The sequence below is a fragment of the Pantherophis guttatus genome, chromosome 3 (genome assembly GCF_059756535.1).
Source record: "Pantherophis guttatus breed Tessera chromosome 3, ASM5975653v1, whole genome shotgun sequence".
Taxonomy (NCBI): Eukaryota; Metazoa; Chordata; class Lepidosauria; order Squamata; family Colubridae; genus Pantherophis; species Pantherophis guttatus.
This window is the reverse complement of record NC_142065.1, coordinates 77,558,493-77,577,741: the sequence shown is the minus strand read 5'-3', so window position 1 is coordinate 77,577,741 and position 19,249 is coordinate 77,558,493. Positions and strand designations below refer to the sequence as shown.

General features: G+C 38.9%; 1 long non-coding RNA gene across 1 annotated transcript in view; it reads right to left on the bottom strand.

Annotated features, from left to right (window-relative positions):
* The window catches only part of LOC117677347 (uncharacterized), a 30,500-nt gene extending 14,847 nt beyond the window's left edge, over positions 1-15,653 (bottom strand). Inside the window, exon 1 of the long non-coding RNA XR_004594760.3 lies at positions 15,604-15,653. This is a non-coding gene — a long non-coding RNA (uncharacterized LOC117677347). The remainder of the gene's footprint in view (positions 1-15,603) is intronic.
* Between the last annotated feature and the right edge of the window lie 3,596 nt (positions 15,654-19,249).

Here is a 19,249-nt window from a genome sequence, read left to right as displayed (position 1 = left end):
GATCTCTGTTCTAGGAGAGAGGTCCCCAACCCCTGGTCTGTGGCCTGGCACCAATCTGCAGCATGCCCAGGTCACATTGCCCAGGTCTCACGAAGTGCAACGGATACTATAACTAGCTTCACTAGATTGTTGTTTAGGTTAAGTAGAGTCAACCCTGTAATAACTCTCCCTCCCCCTGCATTCAGCTAGCCTTCAAGAGGAAAACAAATACTAAAAGGGAGACAGATTTCTCCTTTTATAAAAACCCACCTGAGAGGGGAAGCTCAATCTCCTGATCGATTTCTTAGCATTTGGTTTTCCTGGATTTCAGCTGTTTCCACTTATTATCTCAGTTGACAGGTCACCTAACTCTTTTAACCCTTTCAGTGTTTAAATCTCTTGAAGTGAAATTCTCCTTTGCCACTCTTTCACTGATACACAAGCAGACCTAGATTTATTCTTTTGATCTCTGAGATGCTTTCCTGAATGAGTTACTCCATATTTCATCTGATCATCTCTCTTTGAGCTGGTCAGTTAAGCTTCTTTCATGCCAGCCCTCATCCAGGGCTAACATCTGAAACTCAGCAGCCTATTCCTACACCACATGCTTATGCTGTCATTGGCAATGGCTTTCACAGTTGGCTGTCACTGGCTTGACCAGATCCTCAAAGTTAGCTCTTAAGCTTACTACAGCATTAGCACAGTTGTCCAAATCTAGGTTGTTCTGAATCACAAGATGTCTTGCCTATTTTATAGTCCTGTTGTCATAATTACACTCATAGGCAGGTTCATTCAGTGGGAAAGTTATCTGGTCTCATGTCATGCCTAGTCTACAGTAGTGGCCAAAATTGTGGAAACCTTTTGGGAAAAGTGTATTTTCTAAAACTAGCCAATAACACCATTTTTTTGGAGTTGTATCATAAAATTATATATCAATGGAAAGATAATTTAATCAAGAATGTAATGCAATAACTTTTATGAAGGATTTGATATTAGAATAGCAGTTACAGTATAAAGAAGAAAAGTGAAACATGTAGAAAAAATGAGATATACAAAAATTATCACCATGTCAGTTAATAGTTGGGTAACCTTTAGCATGAATTACGGCCTTACAACATCTTCCCATGGAGTGAACCAAGTCTTTTAGTTCTGGAGCTGTTATAATGTGAAACCAAGATTGAATGATTGCTTCTATTAACTGGGTTTGGTTGCTGGGTCACTTCTGACTAACAAGTTTCTTTAGTCAGCTCCATAGATTTTCAATTGGGTTAAGAACTGGGCTATTCCCAGGCCATTCCAGCAGTGGAATATGATTATCTTGAAACTCCCCCCCAAAAAAGTGGTGTTATTAGCCATCAAACCTCAAAAATACATTTTTCTCAAAAGGTTTCCATAATTTTGGCCATTACTGTATATTCAGTGGGAAAGGCAATACATTTGTTTGGATCCCCATAATTTTTATCCGGCAAAGAGGGTGATTCATATTGCAGGTTCTTGGAGAGGTGTAGAATGTAAGCAAGATAACTTTGATAGAAATATATAAGACCCTACCAAGGCAAAGAGGGCTAAAACGTTTTTTAAGTGCCTGAAGTGGTTTAGGCAAACATTTCCCTGATTGACAGTGGTATTAGAAGAAGGTAAAGCACAATCAGATTTTGTTATTAAAGCTAATATCATTAAAATGTCACTCTAGTCTTCCAACAGAGTTGATTTTCTGAGCTGAGCTACCTATTGGAGCTGAGACTGGGAATGATAATATATTTTGTCCTACTTTGTGGAATTTGGGGTTCATCATCTGGCCTATTTAAATAGCCATTTAATTCTGACCAACACTGGCTGAATTGCAAGAAAGTCTATAGCAATAATTTAATCTTTGGTCATCAGGTGAAGGCTTTCTTTCAGTAGCAATAGAAATAGATAAGAGAGCAAATCCAACTGTAAGGCTTCACCTCAGGACGCTTAAATAAATCTCAGCTCTCCAAATACTTAATCCTTATTCAGCAATTGGGGTAACTTCGTAGAAGACTCTCAGGCACAATTAGATTAGATTAGAATCTTTATTACAGTCAAGAAGGAAGCCGATACACAACAGATTATTTACCCTCTACAGGGCAAAGAAGTCAAATGCTTTATATATGACGATGCTCAAGAGTAAACTCTAAGCTTTTTCCTGATGCCTTTCTGAGTACACGGAAATTAGCTATTCTCGTGATGGCCTTGGGATGCAGCTAAACTACGGTATGGCTAAATAAGAATTTTTTATACTCATATACAATTTGTTATATATTTGCTGGTGGGTTTTTTCCCTCCTTTTTTTTTTTTTTTTTTTTTTGGTAGGGACTGTGTGGTGGGGGAAAAAAATCCATTTTGCAGAAAAGGGTTTTTTTTTTTAATGGAATATTTCCTCCTAAAAAAAAGAATGCGATAATGACTGAGCATTCTCAGTATGCTCACAAATGTCTTTAGAGGAAAATTTAGAATAGCTAGGGCAAAGAACGTCTTGAAAAAAAACTTTAGCATTTCCAACATTTTAACTATTTAATTTTAAATATCAAACCACAAAAGCCATCCTGCTCAATCGGGCCAAAGCCCTCATTAATAAAGGGTTGTATTCCTCACGATGGCTGACCTGAAGCCTCTAAGGCAGTGATGGTTAACCTTTTTGGTGTGCGTGCATGTGAACCCCAAAATGAATGCAAGCACCCCCCATGCATGCGCCCTGCCCCGTGCATGTACGTGCACTTCCTCCGCATGTGCCCCTCCTCCCGCGCATGCACAGCAGAGACCCAAAGACCAGCTGGCCAGTGGAAGGCACATGCACATGCATGCTGGAGCTGGGCTGGGATGACGGCTGGCGTGCCTGCAGAGAGGGCTTTACATGCCACCTGTGGCATGTGTGCCATAGGTTCACCAACATGGCGCTAAGGTGTTCACAAGCAAGATATGTAGCCATAACCTTCTCATTATTCATTTCCATTTGGTATTTGGAAACATGCTGTCGCCAACCTGGAGGTGCCTTTAAATCTTCAAGACCATTAGCCCTTGATGACCCCAATCTCCATGAAGTTATCCAGTTTCCTTCTAAAGTCATTCTAGTTAGTGACCAGTACCATCTATAATGGCTTTTATTGATTTGCTTATAAATAATAACCAGAAAAATAATAAGCAACTACAAATAGCGTTACATCAATAGGTTATTTTTCAAAAATGAAGTTGGAATAAGATCTGATCTTCCTCCTGTACTTTTCAAAAGCTGGTTGATCTTTGTATGTCTGATTGTCTGCTGACGTGTGATCACACGCTCAGCAGAATAAAATAATTCTTTTCAGTAGAGTTTTTACAGTGATAAAATTGTTCACAGCTTTCCACCCCCCCCACCCCAATTCCACTCTTTCCACATATCTTGAGGATTTCTGATTTCCCTACTTCTCAATTTGCCTCAACTCCAATTAACCATGGACATGTTTATGTAGACTTTGTGCATTTATGTGGTATGGTTATAGAACGAGGGTCATTGCTCACTTATATGAAAACAAGGCATGGCATCAGGCTACGTGTATCTTCCTTCTTTGGTTGATTTTTACTTTATTTTAAATCTGCCATTTCCAGATATTTTGCTATTACATTCTGTACTCTAAATGGCATAAAGAGGACAGCAGGCCATTGTCTATTATGCTTTGGAACTGGTTTCTGGTTCATGAAATGTTAACTTCTGGTTCCAGCTGCTTCCTACAGTCACACTTTTGCTGAACTATCTCCTGACTCAGTTAGAACCATAACATTTCTCTTCTTTTTTTTCTCAGAGAAGTGAAGGGCTGGGGTGTATCTGTGAGTTGAACAATATTACTTTTAATTAGGATAATAGTCTGCTGTATCATTAGTCACGCAGGAACTTCAAGGAGACTTTTGGTATAGGAGAACCTCTGGGTCAATATCACAGTGGACCACACAAATTTGCACATTTTCTGCTGCGTAGTAAAACACAATGCTTTGTCCTGTTTAATCAGGGGGGGTGGGGAAGTTTCACACAGTGGTTATTTACACGAAATGGGCTGTCTCCCCAAGGAGCATTTCTTGAACCTGATTTTTGTACAAACGTGGTCAGACAAGAGCAATTTCTCATTTGGGGAATCAAAAATGGAATTTAAATGTCGTGAAAGTCATTTGCAGTACAATTTCTTTATTCTCTGGCTAACAAGGTTAAAACTCCTTTGAGTAACTTTAGTGCCTTGTGAGGTGTATGTTGTTTTCTTGGCAATGATATGGAAGTAGCTCACCATTGCCCTTTTCTGCATTGCTTTAAATTTCCCAGTGATCTATAGTCCTAAATTTTCCTGATACTTTCTCATCTAACTATTAATCCCTTTTTTTTTTTAGATCAGCCACAGTCATCTAGATGCTGCTACCTGTTCTGACAAGATAGCTGATGTTTTTCCATGAAGTACTGGAGGAAGCAACTTAAATCTTTCAGAAGCTTCAAATTTTACTTATTATCAGCGTCAAACCGGGCAACCAATGGCAAGTGATTGTGATTTCTCCTTTCCAAAATATTTGGAGCAGACTACATTGCCTATTCCTAATGCAACCAAGGTGGCTGGGTGGCTAAGACACTGAGTTTGTTGATCGAAAGGTTGGCAGTTCAGTGGTTTGAATCCCTAGTGCCGCGTAACAGGGTGAGCTCCCATTACTTGTCCCAGCTTCTGCCAACCTAGCAGTTCAAAAGCATGTAAAAAATGCAAGTAGAAAAATAGGGACCACCTTTGGTAGGAAGATAACAGCGCTTTGTGCACCTGTGGCATTTAGTCATGCTGGCCACATGACCATGGAGACATCTTCGGACAGCGCTGGCTCTTCGGCTTTAAAACAAAGATGAGCACCACCCCCTAGAGTTGGGAATGACTAGCACATATGTGCTAGTCATTCCCTTTACCTTAATGCAACCATGTCATGAATCATTTCTGAAAGAAACTGAGTGTCAGACCTGGAAGCCATCTTTCTCCCTTTGTTCCTTCAGGCTTCAGGCCTGCCACAAGTCCTACCATGGGAAGTTGGGAGTGGGGATAGTATAGAGTGAAGAAGACATGTAGTCAAAACAAAATTCTTTATAGAAAGTCAAGGCCAAGGTGCCTTGCAGCTGTGCTGAGAAGAATGGGAAGATATCTTCTGTTCCAGACTGTACATGATTGGATGGACATGGTACATGGTGGACATGTGGGTGAGGGGCAAGGTCTTGAACTTTCTTTTGGGTGTGGAAAACCCGGAAACTCTCAGATTCAGGTTTTCCCAGATGTGCCAATATGACATCTCTAATAAAAGTTAGCTTTGAGGAATTTCAAGCCTCGGAGTTTGATTTCGTTGGGGGTGTTACTTGGAACCCTGACACTGAGTTTATCCTTTCCAAAACTGTTAACTTCAGTTCCCCCTAAAACTCAGCCATCATGATCATTTCTGAGCATTTTGAGTAAAAAAATCCATACATTTGAAGGGCAAGTAGATTGGGATTGGTAGAATAAATGTTAAGGCTGCACTTTGGAGGATGGGAGGCGAGCTAAAGGGCATACTCTAACCAGGCAAAGCAGTTGAGAAATGTGAGTGGAACAAACTGTGTTGAGAGGCAGCTTAATCGTTTCCAGTTCTGTTCTCCTGACTAGGTGGCTCAGTGGCTAAGACACTGAGTTTGTCAATCAGAAAGGTCAGAAGTTTGGCAGTTCGAATCCCTAGTACAGGTCTCCTGCGTGAGCAGGGGGTTGGACTAGATGACCTCCAAGGTCCCTTCCAACTCTGTTATAAATACAAAAGCTATCACCCCTTAGTCTGCTTTTTTTCATATGCCGGAAGAAAACTATGGCTTTTTAATCACAAATAAAAAAAAAAAGGCAGGTTCAGAAGGGCATCAGCACTGTAAACTGTAAACTAACAAGCACCCATTTTAAATCACAGCTCAAATATGAAAAACAGTGGAAAGGATTAAGCAAATCAACTTCCTCCCCTAGCAGATTACTGAAACAGCTCCAACAGTTCTCCTTAACTGTGGCTTAAACTGACCAATATATGGACAAGAATTGGAGCTCAATCATAACATTTATAGTCAGATCCTTCCTTCTCTGAAACACTCTTCTGCTTTGCAGTTCCTTTGGTCCTTTATGTGAATGCTGAACTTGCCTTGTTCCTTCCATTGCCTAGCCTGATGCTGCTAACATTGGGAAGAGAAGAATGAGCTGGAGGAAAGATATGGTTGGCTTTCATCATAATCTTAGCTCAACCTGTATATCGTAACAATGATAAATAAAGATGTGTCATTCCCCATCACTGCTTTCATGGCACTTTCCATTTCTGTGACTCCAAGTATCAGTTTTCTCATCTCAACCTCCCCACCCCTGACCTGGAGGCCCCTTTTTGGGATCATTGCAACAAGGTAAGTCCTATGAACTAAGCAATATAGGGTATGAGGGTGCTTACAGAATCTATCACAGAAAATGAAAATGGCTAAAAAAAACCTAAGTTGTGCGGTCTTTTTCTTCTCAAGAGCGCCTTTTGAATTTAAGCAGATAGACAAACTGATCAATGCCTGTTTTTCTTAACAAACTAAACTAAACTGGCTACCCAGGACAGTATATGAGCTGTATTTTGAGGTGGAATTATTAGGACAATTGAATTATTGCAGATATTTCCATAATGAATAACAATCCAGAATGGAAAAACTTACTGAATATACTCTTGACAACAAACTGGTCATTTGTTAGCATTTAAAAAAAAAAAAATCCCTAGCTTAAGCTCTAGAAATTAATTAAATGGCATAGGAAATGTGCCAATCTTCCAAGCACTGGATGAGATAAGGTTTTCAAAAATTACTTGGTAAATGTTTTTATCATTTCACCTTCCATTTTTTTTTTATTTGATTTATATGCCGCCCTTCTCCGGAGACTCAGGGCGGCTTACAGTGCGTTAAGCAATAGCCTTCATACTTTTGTATATTTATACAAAGTCAGCTTATTGCCCCCACAAACTGGGTCCTCATTTAACCTACCTTAGAAAGGATGGAAGGCTGAGTAAACCTTGAGCCTTGGAGAGATTCGAACCAGCAGTAAATTGCAGGCAGCTGTGTTAATAACAGGGTGCTTTAAACCACTGTAGTACCAAGGCTCTTAATAATTATCCTCCAAGTGAAGCACTACATTGATGTGGTTCGGAGACTTGTATGCCAGAGGTTCAGTCATATATTGAACAGGTTTCATCAGAGAAGTCAGATGAGGAATGTCTCTCCCATAAGCAATATGGTGAGATGTAATTTACAGAAACCCATACTGGATCAATGGATCAGTTATTACCCAGGTCAAAATGAGTTAACTAGGTGACAAAGCCTGGACCTCTAGCGACTCAAGACTGTTGGATGTGCAATCAGAACCAGCAGTTGCAAGGCTACTGGAAGAAAAGTTGATAACCCACTGCAAACATTCAAAGACTGAATAATAATAATAATAATGATCTGTTATTACAAATAAAATCCAACAGGAAAAGAATATTTGGAAAGAACATACCAGTTCCATAAGAAACAACATCCAGAATTAGAAATAATCTAATGCAAGAAAGAACTGGTGGCACCACAAAATAGACAAATAGAAAACGAAGAAGCTAAAATGCTCTGGGATTTTAGAATTCAAAGAGACAAGCACTTGCCACATAAGTGCCAACTTAACGATTGTTGATAAGAAAGGCAGAGAAGTCTGGCTACTGGACATGGCAGTATTTGGAGAAAGTGGAATAGAAGAGAAAGAACTGGAAAACATCACAAAATATAAGGACCTGCATAAATAGAAACAGAATGACTTTGGCAAAAGAAAGTAAAATAGTGCCGATAATTATGGGAGCCTTGGGTACAATCAAAACATCTGGAACATCACTTGAATGCCATTGGCATTGGCAAGATTACCGTAAATCAATTGCAAAAGGCAATTGGAACAGCCTGTATGCTGCAACAGTACCTTCAACATGATCAGACAACTGCTGTCTGTCACAGGTCTTGGGAAAGTCTCAACAAGTGAACCAAAATGCCAAATCCGTAATAAGAGTAAAAATATTGGAAGGATTCAATCCTTCCAAAAATGCCAAATCCAGTCTAAACAACTGGCTGATTGTGCAACCAACCATAATAATAATAGTATTAAACAACAGCTGCTTATCACAGATCTTGGGAAGGACTTGATAGGTTGACAAAAATGCCAATAGCCCATTCATGTTGACTTGCATTGAAGGATAAATGGCTTTACCTTCAGGATGAAACCAATGACTACACAAGGTGAAAAAAAATGTGCCTAGTTATTTCATTTTTCCTTCTATAACATCTTATAATGTAAGAATATAATTAGAATATATAATACGATGCTATAATGTAATGTGCTCTTGTCACATAATACAATATTATAACACCGTATTACAATGCTACATTTGTCTCTCTTTGTTTACTATGTACATAAATTTTTTGTTTTCCCATTGCACAGGCTGAGAGATTATTTCAGAATGCTGGGTGCATTTTCCAAGGACAAAATCTATGTACCCAGCCTAAGGGCACTTGATAAAGATTTGCCCGATGTTCTTAGTGCATTCTTTGACAGTAGAGGTGTGAAAGCACAATTCTGAATGTGTTAGTCTGACATGAGGATGTTGCGGTTTCCTTTCCCTACCCTTTTGCCCCTGGGATCTGGAACTTATTCAGGATAAATTCAAAAATGAAAGTACTGGTTTTATCTGAGTTGCTGAAATAATGGTAATTTATCACTATTGGTATAACAGCAAAGACAATATTGAACTATGAAATAACAAAATAAACAGGAGTCAATATTTCTTCATTTCAAGCTGGGAAGTACATACGTATACAGGATTTAAACACCATACTAGGTTCAAAATATTATGTTGTTCACAAGGCAATAGTAATGTTGTTGGAGCCAAGGGATATTGCTTTTTTCTTTTTAATATGTATGATTGCAAAACAAACAAAAACAATCTATTTATCTTTCTATAGTATTCTACAGGAATTGTATGTGTGTGTGTATGTGTGTGTATAGAAAGACAGATGATATATTAGTGTGTGTGTGTGTGTGTGTGTGTGTATTTGTGTGTGTGCATAGTTGTCCCTGTGTGCCCGTGTATACATTGTATATGTCTCTCTCTGTCTGTATATGTATGTATGTGTTTCCTTCAAAAGCTCAGTTTGAAAAATGTAGCAATCTTTCATCCTATTTAGCTACAAGAATTGTTTGATAATTTGAGTCTGGTTATTTGGGTCTCAAGTGTGAACTCTGGGTTGATTTGTTCAGTGATCGATTCTTTAGTTTTCTTGGCTGTCCACAATATTCTCAGTAGTCTTCTCCAACACCAAAGTTCAAAGGCATCCATATGCTTCCTATCCTGCTTACATAGGGACATCTGAGTATCTTTTCCAAGGCCTTCCTGGTTGTTCTGCTGAGCGCTTGTATGCAGTACTTCTGGACTGTTTCTTTATCATTGATAGTAGATCCCAAAAGGCAGATGCTCTCCACCACTTTGATACCTTCAATGTCAATTCTAAAGTTGGTTGTTCTACCTGTTGTTGTAAGTTTGGTCTTCTTTATATTTAATTTTAATCCTATTATTTTCACTATGCTCTGACTTTTAGTACCAAAGCCTGAAGATCCTTTGCATTTTTGGCTGTCAGAGTAGTTTCATCAGCAGAGCACAGCTTACTGATATTTCTTCCTCCAATTTTAAAATTATGCTCATCTTCAAACCATGGTAGCAGTGTGCGGCAGAAGCCAAATAGGCTAATATAATCCTTGGGTGTATGAACAGAGGCATAGAATCAAAATCACGTGAAGGATTAGTACTGCTTTATAAAGCCTTAGTAAGGCCACACCTGGAATATTGTATCCAGTTTTGGTCATCACATTACCAAAAAGAGATTGAGACTTTGAAAAAAGTGCAAAGAAGATAATTAAGGGCCTGGAGACAAAAACATATGAAGAACGGTTGCAAGAATTGGATATGGTAGGCTAGAGAAAAGAAGGACTAGGGGTGACATAATAGCAGTATTCCAGTATTCGAGGGACTGCTACAAAGAAGAGAGGGTCAATTTATTTTCCAAAGCATCAGATTGCAAGACAAGAAACAATGGATGGAAAATAATCAAGGAGGGAAGCAACCTGAAATTAAGGAGAAACTTCCTAACATTGAGGACAATTAACCAGTGTGTGTGTGTGTGTGTTTTTTAAATTTGATTTATATGCCGCCCTTCTCTGGAGACTCAGGGTGGCTTACAATGCGCTAAGCAATAGCCTTCATTCTTTTGTATATTTATACAAAGTCAGCTTATTGCCCCCACAACTGGGTCCTCAATTTACCTACCTTAGAAAGGATGGAAAGCTGAGTCAACCTTGAGCCTGGCGTTGTGACTTTGACTCCCGAGCCTGCCTCATGGAGGAAGAGGATTCAGAAGGTTAGGGGGAGGAACTGGCAAGGCCTCCCTCTCCAGGACCTTCCTCTCTGGCAATGCCTCAGGTTCCATCCGAAGGCTAGGAGGAACAGCCTGGGATGTGCCAGGAGGAAGGCATTTTGGAGCACCCATTGATAGAGAATGATAGTGATGAATCCTGGCTTGATCTCAGGCAGCATCGGAGGGAGAAGCGTGCGCAGCAAAGGAAGAGGCGTGGAAGGACCATGGATTGAGCTGAGTCACTGAGCCATGCCCCACAAGGGATAAAAGGGGGCGTGATTGCTCGGCAGGCTTTGTGACGGACAAACGCTTAAACTCTAAAGAATCACATAGTGAATCCTGCATTTCGGCTCAGATATATTTTGGACTAAACTCTTGTGGATAATTTGTCACTCTGGAAACGGACTGCAGATAAGGCCTCTCCTGCTTTTGGGGAGTACTAATTGGATTTGGCAGGCGTTTTACAAGTAGCTGCCAGAACTCTCGTCTGCCAGGAATTCTGGTCTGTTTATACAATACATTATTGGCAGGTGTGTTGGATATTGCATTTGAATGTGTGAGGACGGGGGACAGAACACAGTGGAACAGCTTGCCTTCAGAAGTTGTAGGTGCTTTATCACTGGAGGTTTTTAAGAAAAGACCAGACAGCCACCTATCTGAAATGGTATAGGCCATAGGGTCTCCTGCTTGATCAGGGGGTTGGACTAGAAGATCTCCAAGGTCTCTTCCAGCTCTATTCTGATTGATTCTTCCTGTCCAGCTTCTCTTGATATATTTCACATGTAGGGTGAATAAATAATGGGAAAATATTCAGCCTTATCATACTCCTTTGCCAATGTGGAGTCAGTCTGCTTTAACACATACTGTCCATATTGCAGCTTCCTGATCTGTATGTAAGTTTCTCATGAGAACAATGAGAGGTTTTGGGATTCCCATTTGAAATTTATTGAGGAAGGTTGCGTAATCACACAAATGGTGCTCACTTGAAAAGTTTGCTGAAAGCCGCTGATGACAATAAACTAAGCAAGCACATAACTGGATGACAAACTTCCTGCAATAGTGAGTAACCAGAACTTTCTGTTAAATAGACACTTCAGAACCGAGAAATTGCAGTAAACTAAACTAAAAATAGATAATCAATCAAATATGTACAGAAAATAAGATTTAAATTTGCATCTAAACACATAAAGATGCTCCTGTAAACTAAAATGCAAGTGTTTTTGTTTTGATACTGCTATTTGTTCCATTACTGATTTGCTTTGCATACGTAACTGGACACTCTACATGTGATCCATGTAATCCATGCAAAGTAAATATGCATTTTTAAAGATTTGAATATCGGTGTGGAATGTAGACTGCCTACCACAGGGTATATTTTATTACAGGAGTAGAAAACCTATGTACTTCTCCTTAAAAACAAAAACAAATGCAAGTCTCTTAATAAGCAGAAAGACAGCTTGATGTAGTGGTTAATGGCACTGGGCTACAAACCAGGAGACTGTAAGTTCTAGTTTTGCTTTAAGGACAAAGCCAGATGAGTGACTTTGGGGCAGTCAGTTTGTCCCCATCTTAGGAGGAAGGTAATAATAATAATAATAATAATAATAATAATAATAATAATAATACTTTTGAATATAGACGGATCATCACTTGGAACACAACATGCCAGCTATCACAGTTGTCGAAAACTGAAACATACAATTTATTGACATCGCGGTACCAGGAGACGCCAGAGTCAAAGAAAAAGAACTGGAAAAAATCATGAAATATCATGACCTGGCCATAGAAACTATATGACTATGGAAGAAACATGTCACAGTAATACCCATTGTCATCAGGGCACTTGGTCCAAGAATTTCACAAAACACTTCAAGAAATTGTAGCTTCCTGCAATAACACCAGCAGAACTGCAAAAAACTGTGCTACTTGGAACATCATATATTTTAAGAAGGTACTTGGTTGATACTTAGGATGCTGGCAGCAACCCGTATCAACCATTAGCACCAGTCAATGGTATTTGTGACACATTTTTAAATGTCCAGTTGACTGAGTTTCATTTTTAATGAATAAAAGATAATAATAATAATAACTTTAGTGTCATTGTACGTGTATACACAGTATACCCATACAACGAAATTCACTTAACACCCAAAGACCAGGTCCAACACACATAACAATCCCCAAACACAAATAGCAAACCACTTCTAAAAAATGTTGCCAGGAAACCGCCTGGACTTGTCCAGGCAATCACCAGGAATCAAGAGTGACTCAAAGGCATGCATGCACGCACACAAAGACATACAAGCTACAGTGACAGCTATGAACTCTGCACCATTTAAACTCACATACACCCTTCAATGCACGCTCATGCAGTTCCAGCATTGGAAATTAACTGCTGATGATAATATTGGATTTTATTTCTTTTTACAGCCCATATTTTTATGATAATGACATCTCTTGATTGATATACTCTTCCAAACAATTATACCTCGCCGTGCCTGGAATTATGTCGATTCAAATGTCATCCTTCCTTCTCTTCCTTGGATTGCGAAAATAGGGCTGGCGCATAAACAAAGACAGTGGGAAAACAGCCAAACAGATTAACTTACTGTAAATGTTTTTTTTTTTTTCCTGGAAATGGGGGGAAAGAGCAAATATCAAAAAGCAGGCATTTAACTTACATACTTGCCCCAGGCAGGTCTAACATGCATGCAGAGTCACTGTTACTATCATAAGAGCCACACCACAGGAAACTACTAACACTACCAATGTCCAAAACAATCTCGTCTTTCCCGCATTCTCAGTATAATTGCTCTAATGAACTCACACAGCATTAGAAAAGTTTCCAGCATACTGTAGTAATTCACTATTAAAAGCAACTGGCTGCATACAATGGAGTCCTGTGTTTCCATCCTATTAAGAAACCATTTCATCACTACCTGGGCAGTAATGGACAGTATGGAGTAAATGACAGGCACTTGCAGGTGGAAAGTTATCTACAGCTGGCTATAAAATAGGATATAATTCTTGTCAGAGACAGATTAAGGCCACAAGGTGTACTTCATTCATAGTTTTAAGTCTCCCTGAAGGATTATTCACCCATTTTCATTAAAGATGACTTGTTTTGCACCTGCATCAGGTTTAAAGTCTGCTTCTTGAATGGTGTCAACAGACCAAATGATCACGTTAAAATAAAATTATTGTAGTAGCCTCTGGCTTGGGTGAGTTATATGACTGTGTGTGTATATTTATATCTGACCAGGTTGAAACAAACACCACATTCTAAGCTTGGAAATGAAAGCTGAATGCTAATTTATTTCTCTTCATCTATGTTCAAATTCACATCCTTGTAAAATCCTGCTTCTCCAGCCTTTCAGTCACTTTAAAGACCTTGTTGGGTAAGGTCTTTGTGACCTTCTGACAATGACAAAGATTGGGATCCAAAAAAAAAATGCATTTCATGAGTGGTAATAGTTTGTCCTCATGGACTAGGAGGGTTATTCCTTTTTCATTTATAGGCTCCCTTATTCAATTTTTAAAACTGTTCTTTTGTGTCCTCCAATTCCTACAGACCATTTATAAAATATACCTGGAAATAAAAAAAGAATAAGAATGATGTCCTGTTTCAGAAATGAAATTCCAATTGTATAATATTTGATAATATTTGCTTTTCCTGGCTTTAATCTTAATTTTAAACACCAGTGCCCCTTATTTGAGTCAATATTGGTCTTAAAAATGAGTATTTTTTCTCAAAGATTGGAAAATATACAGTAACTTTAGCAAGTAATCATTATTCACAAATTGAAACAAAGGGAAGAGAAGAAAGAGGGAAAGATGGATAAACAGCTTAGTGTTCTTTTCACATTTTCCTTTGTGTTTGTGTGTATGTGTCTTCAAGTCATTGATGACTCATTGCAGTTGCCTGGCCTAATCCCTATAATTTTCTTGGAAAGATTTTTAGAATTGCTTTGCCGGTGCATTTTTCCTAAGGCTGAGAAAGCGGCACTGGGTTAAGGTAACTCAACTGGCTCTGTGCCTAAGGCAGGAGTAGAATTCACATACATTAGCAGACCAAAGTGAAGCTAAGACTGAATGGGTACCAAGGCGAAGCATCCCATATAGCGTTGTGCCAAGAATTAAGAGGTTCTGTCTATTGCCTTGGAATAGGATTGGAATCTATTTCTGAAGAGAACTAGATGAAGACTTGGGAAAAAAGCCAAGGGAGAGCTTAGTCATCCAAGACCCTGTCAGATAAGGATCAGGATGATTGTATCACAATCTTTAGATTGTGAGCAAACTAAAACTGAGAACTAGAAAAAAGAAATGTGACTGGAGAAACATATTCATAGGCACAACACAGAATACTTAGGAAGTCATAACTGTGTTTGTATTTGGCCCAAAGATGGTTCTGAGGAACCAATATCTACCAGGTTCATATCTGATTTCTTTCAATGGAATTTGCATACAGTATATTATGCACTTATGCTTTACATATGTGAAACGTGGGATAACTATGTTTTCCAGTCATGCGCTCTAATGTTACTATATTGTGCTCAAAAGTTGAATGTACAGATTTGTAGTATCCACCAATTAAAGGCTAACAACTGTTATGACTCGACTGCATTCATAATAAATTTGAAGGGTAATATGAGATATAGTTTAATCACAGATCCAATGCCTCTTCATGCATTATAACATGGCTAACATGAAAATGTTTTGCACTAAAGATCGGTGCCCTTTGGTGGATATCTTCCATGCAAATAGCTGACCATTTGTCAGACCTATATACTTTATATACAGTATGCATATACTGTATATTAAGAAGAGTACTGAAAGCAAAGCACTTTCCCCTGTTTGTGTCTCTTTCTATTTCAGATGTTAGCTTAATGTGATCTAGCTTCCTCTAAAAAAGACCTTTGAGAATAATGTCATTAAATAAATGGCCATCATCAGTTTATGCAGTAAGTGGATCAATTGATCTGTGAGGTAGCAGTAAATCATGACCCATATATTATAGATAATATATTTATTTGGTCTTCTGCTTTTCCTTCTTTTCTTACAAAGATCCTTTGAAAATGGGCTGGGTTAATCATTATTGGGGTGTTCTCGAGCAGACGATAAATTACAGAGGTGGATTATAACGGTAAGTATTTATTTACCTCACAGATACAGCTCTAACACAATTCAGAAGAAGTACAATATGAAGAACCTCGAACTCAGCCTGACAGCTCTTTTATACCAACTGTCAGACGGCTTAACCAATAGGAACATCCAACGTTACAAAGGATTCCAACAGGGGCCAATTCTCTTGAGCATGCTCAGAACACAATTATCTTATGAACTGTTCACTGTTGAAACACCTGCTGGGAGGTAGTGAACTGGGACAACTGGGACTCAAATAATATGTCGGTGAAGATTTTCAATCATATAGGTAGAGTTGTCGGGAAGTTGAGTCATGACAACTGGAGTTTTCTTTTTTGGTTTGAAACATTTCGCTGCTTACCCAAGCAGCTTCTTCAGTGAAACGGAAGTTCCACAATATCATTATTGAGTTATAACAGGGGTGTCAAATTTAAGGCCTCCGGACCAAATCCAGCCCATGGGATGCTTAGATCTGGCCCACAGGGCTGTCCTGGAAACAGTGAAGGACTGGCCCATTGTGCCTCTGCCAGTGAAAATGGAGCTCGGGATGTCTGCACGCGGCCTCAATTTTCATTGGCAGAGGGATGCAGGAGACCTGCACAGTCAAAAATGGAGCCCGGAGCGCCACACACAGGCTCCAGGACATTGAGCCAGTCATGCCCACTGTGGCCACACCCACCCCAGCCATGCTCACTCAACCCCCGAGGTCAAACACAACCCTGTTGTGGCCCACAATGAAATCAAGTTTGACACCCCTGAGTTATAGGAATTGTAAATAGCATGGTTGTACATAGGTAAAGTTAAATGTTCCCCTCACATGTATGCGCTAGTCATTCCCAACTTTAGGGGGTGGTGCTCATCTCCATTTCAAAGCTGAAGAGCAGTGGTGGGATTCAGTCAGTTTGCACCACTTCGGGAGACCCAGTTGTTAACTTTCTGAGCAGTTTGGTGAACTGGTTGTTGGAAGAAATCATTAGGACAGAGAACCAGTTGTTAAATTATTTGAATCCCACCACTGCTGAAGAGCCAGCACTGTCCGAAGATGTCTCTGTGATCATGTGGCCAGCATGACTAAATGCCGCAGGTGCACAGAGTGCTGTTACCTTCCTACAAAAGGTGGTCCCCATTTTTCTACTTGCTTTTTTTACGTGCTTTTGAACTGCTAGGTTGGCAGAAGCTGGGACAAACAACGGGAACTCACCCCATTACACGGCACTAGGGATTCGAACCGCTGACTTGTTGATCAACAAGCTCAGCATCTTAGCCACTGAACCACCATGTCCCTTTTTGGTTGTACATAAACCCATATAAATTTATTATGATTCTTGACGAATGTAGCTTGTCTTTTTATGTTCACTGAGAGCATATGCAAAAAAAACAAATTCCTTGTGTGTCCAATCACACTTGGCCAATAAAGAATTCTAACTAATCCAATAAAGAGTAATATTGAGAGCTTTCATTAACCATTTTGCGCCAGATCTGGAAATTGACTCATGGCTGCTGGACTACTTTCTTTTTTTGGTTTGAAATGTTTGAAATGGCTTATCTTAGTAGCTTCTTCAGTGCTACTTCAGTGAAGAAGCTACTTGAATAAGAAGTCAAATGTTTCAAAGCAAAAAAAAAAAAAAAAAAAGACAAGAAGTTCAATTGCCATGAATCAATTTCCAGATTTGGCTCAGACAGTGGACTTATCCTATCACTGTAGAAGTATCCATAGATCAAGACATCCATTTCTTTTACAAGAAGGAACAAGAACCATCAGTTAGATATTGTTTTTGATGTTTACAATCTGACCACTTTGCACAGATGGTCAGATTATATTTCCCTGCTTATTCTTTTACAGTAATTTTCATCCTTCCAAAGCCTGAATTTGAATTCCTAGAAGTATGAAGCACCTGGTTTCTCCAGACATCTTGCTGGGTTATGGGTTGGCATCATTTTACAATTGTGAAAAATATAAATCAGATATTATTTGTGATTCATTGTACTTTAAAAACAATTGTGGTTTATGCAAACTATATATTTTTGGGACGTCTTATTTCTATTGCAATGATTTGGCTGCGATCCTGAAAGTGTGAACATACCCAGAATGATATTGACTGTTCCTCTAGTCTATCTTATGAAAATGAGTTTGTGAGATCCTCTTCAATTTCAAAATTAGTTTATCATATGCTCATTTATCACATACTAATTAATCAACTTCTTTTAATCCTGATTTTTAAACTTGGCCATATTTTCATAGTAGAAATTGTAACAATAGGTCTGGATTAATCATTAGATTTTGGATTTGACAGTAGCCTAGTATAACATTTGTACCAAAACTAAAATGTGTATCTACATTTAGGCAACATACTTGTTTCTTCGCCATGCAAAAGAGATATTGGTAAAGGAAAAGGTTGCCTCTGTCCCATGTCTGACTCTAGCTGGTGATGCTCATCTCTGTTTCTTAATTGAGGAAGCCAGTGTTGTCCAAAGATATTTCTCTGGTCATGTGGCCAGAATGGACTATATGCTGAGGCATAAAGAATGATGTAACCTTCCAACCAAAGTGGTATCTATTTATTTACTTGCATTTGCAAGTTTTCAGACCGTGAGGCTGGCAGGAACTGGGGCAGAAACAGGAGTTCTGTCTGCTATGTGGTACTTGGGTCTTGAACTGCTGACTTTCAATTGACAAGCCCAACGTCTTAACCACTAGGCCACCATACTCCTTCTAAAAAGAAATACAGCTGAATTCAAATACATGTCAGGATAAGGCCAACCAAAAGAGTGAAAGGGTCATGCTTTATGCACTCTGACTTATTTCTAGCTGTAATCTTAACCCAAAACAAAACTTCATTTAACCAAAGTTGCTTCTTCCCAAAAGAATCTGAGCACTGAGAACCACACTTTGTAGCTGTGGATATAATTGCTTTTCATTTAGGTGAGAAGTCTGTGTCTGGGATGTGACCTTTTAGACTCCAAGTAGAAATTCAAATGACTTTTTTTTTTTTAATCTAATAAAAATAGCCAAAATAAATGGTCAGGGAAATAGAGTTGCAATTATGCCACTTTCCTGACATGAAAAATTATAAAGTAGAATGAAATTTTACTGGGAAATTGTTTAGTCCTTTTATGCCTTAATATCTAGGAAGAAAGCATAAGTTCTGCTTTCTTCTTGCTCCACATCATACATCATTTGATGATCCATCTCACTCCTCTTTGCTTTGAGCTAAAAGATCGCAAATGTTATAACCTTTCCTTGCAAGAGAATTGTGCCAGCTTTTGTTATCATTTCAGTTGTCCATATATGCTTTTGTGAAAGTTCCGCGATATCTTTATTGAGTTACAGAAATTGTAATGGTTGGACACAGATTGATATAATCTATGGCACAGTGGTTAAAATGCAGTATTGCAGGTTAACTCTGTCCACTGCCTGGAGTTTGATTCTGACAGGTCTTAAGGTTGACTCAGCCTTCCATCCTTCCAAGGTTGGTAAAATGAGGACCAGATTGTTGGGAGCAATATGGTGACATTGTTAACAGCCCAGAGAGGGTTGTAAAGGATGTAGGGTGATATAGTTATATAGGATGATATATATAGGGTAATAAGTCTATGTGGTATTGCCATTGCTATAATGTTGTCAGCTTTCTTTTCTTTTCTTTTCTTTTCTTTTCTTAATGA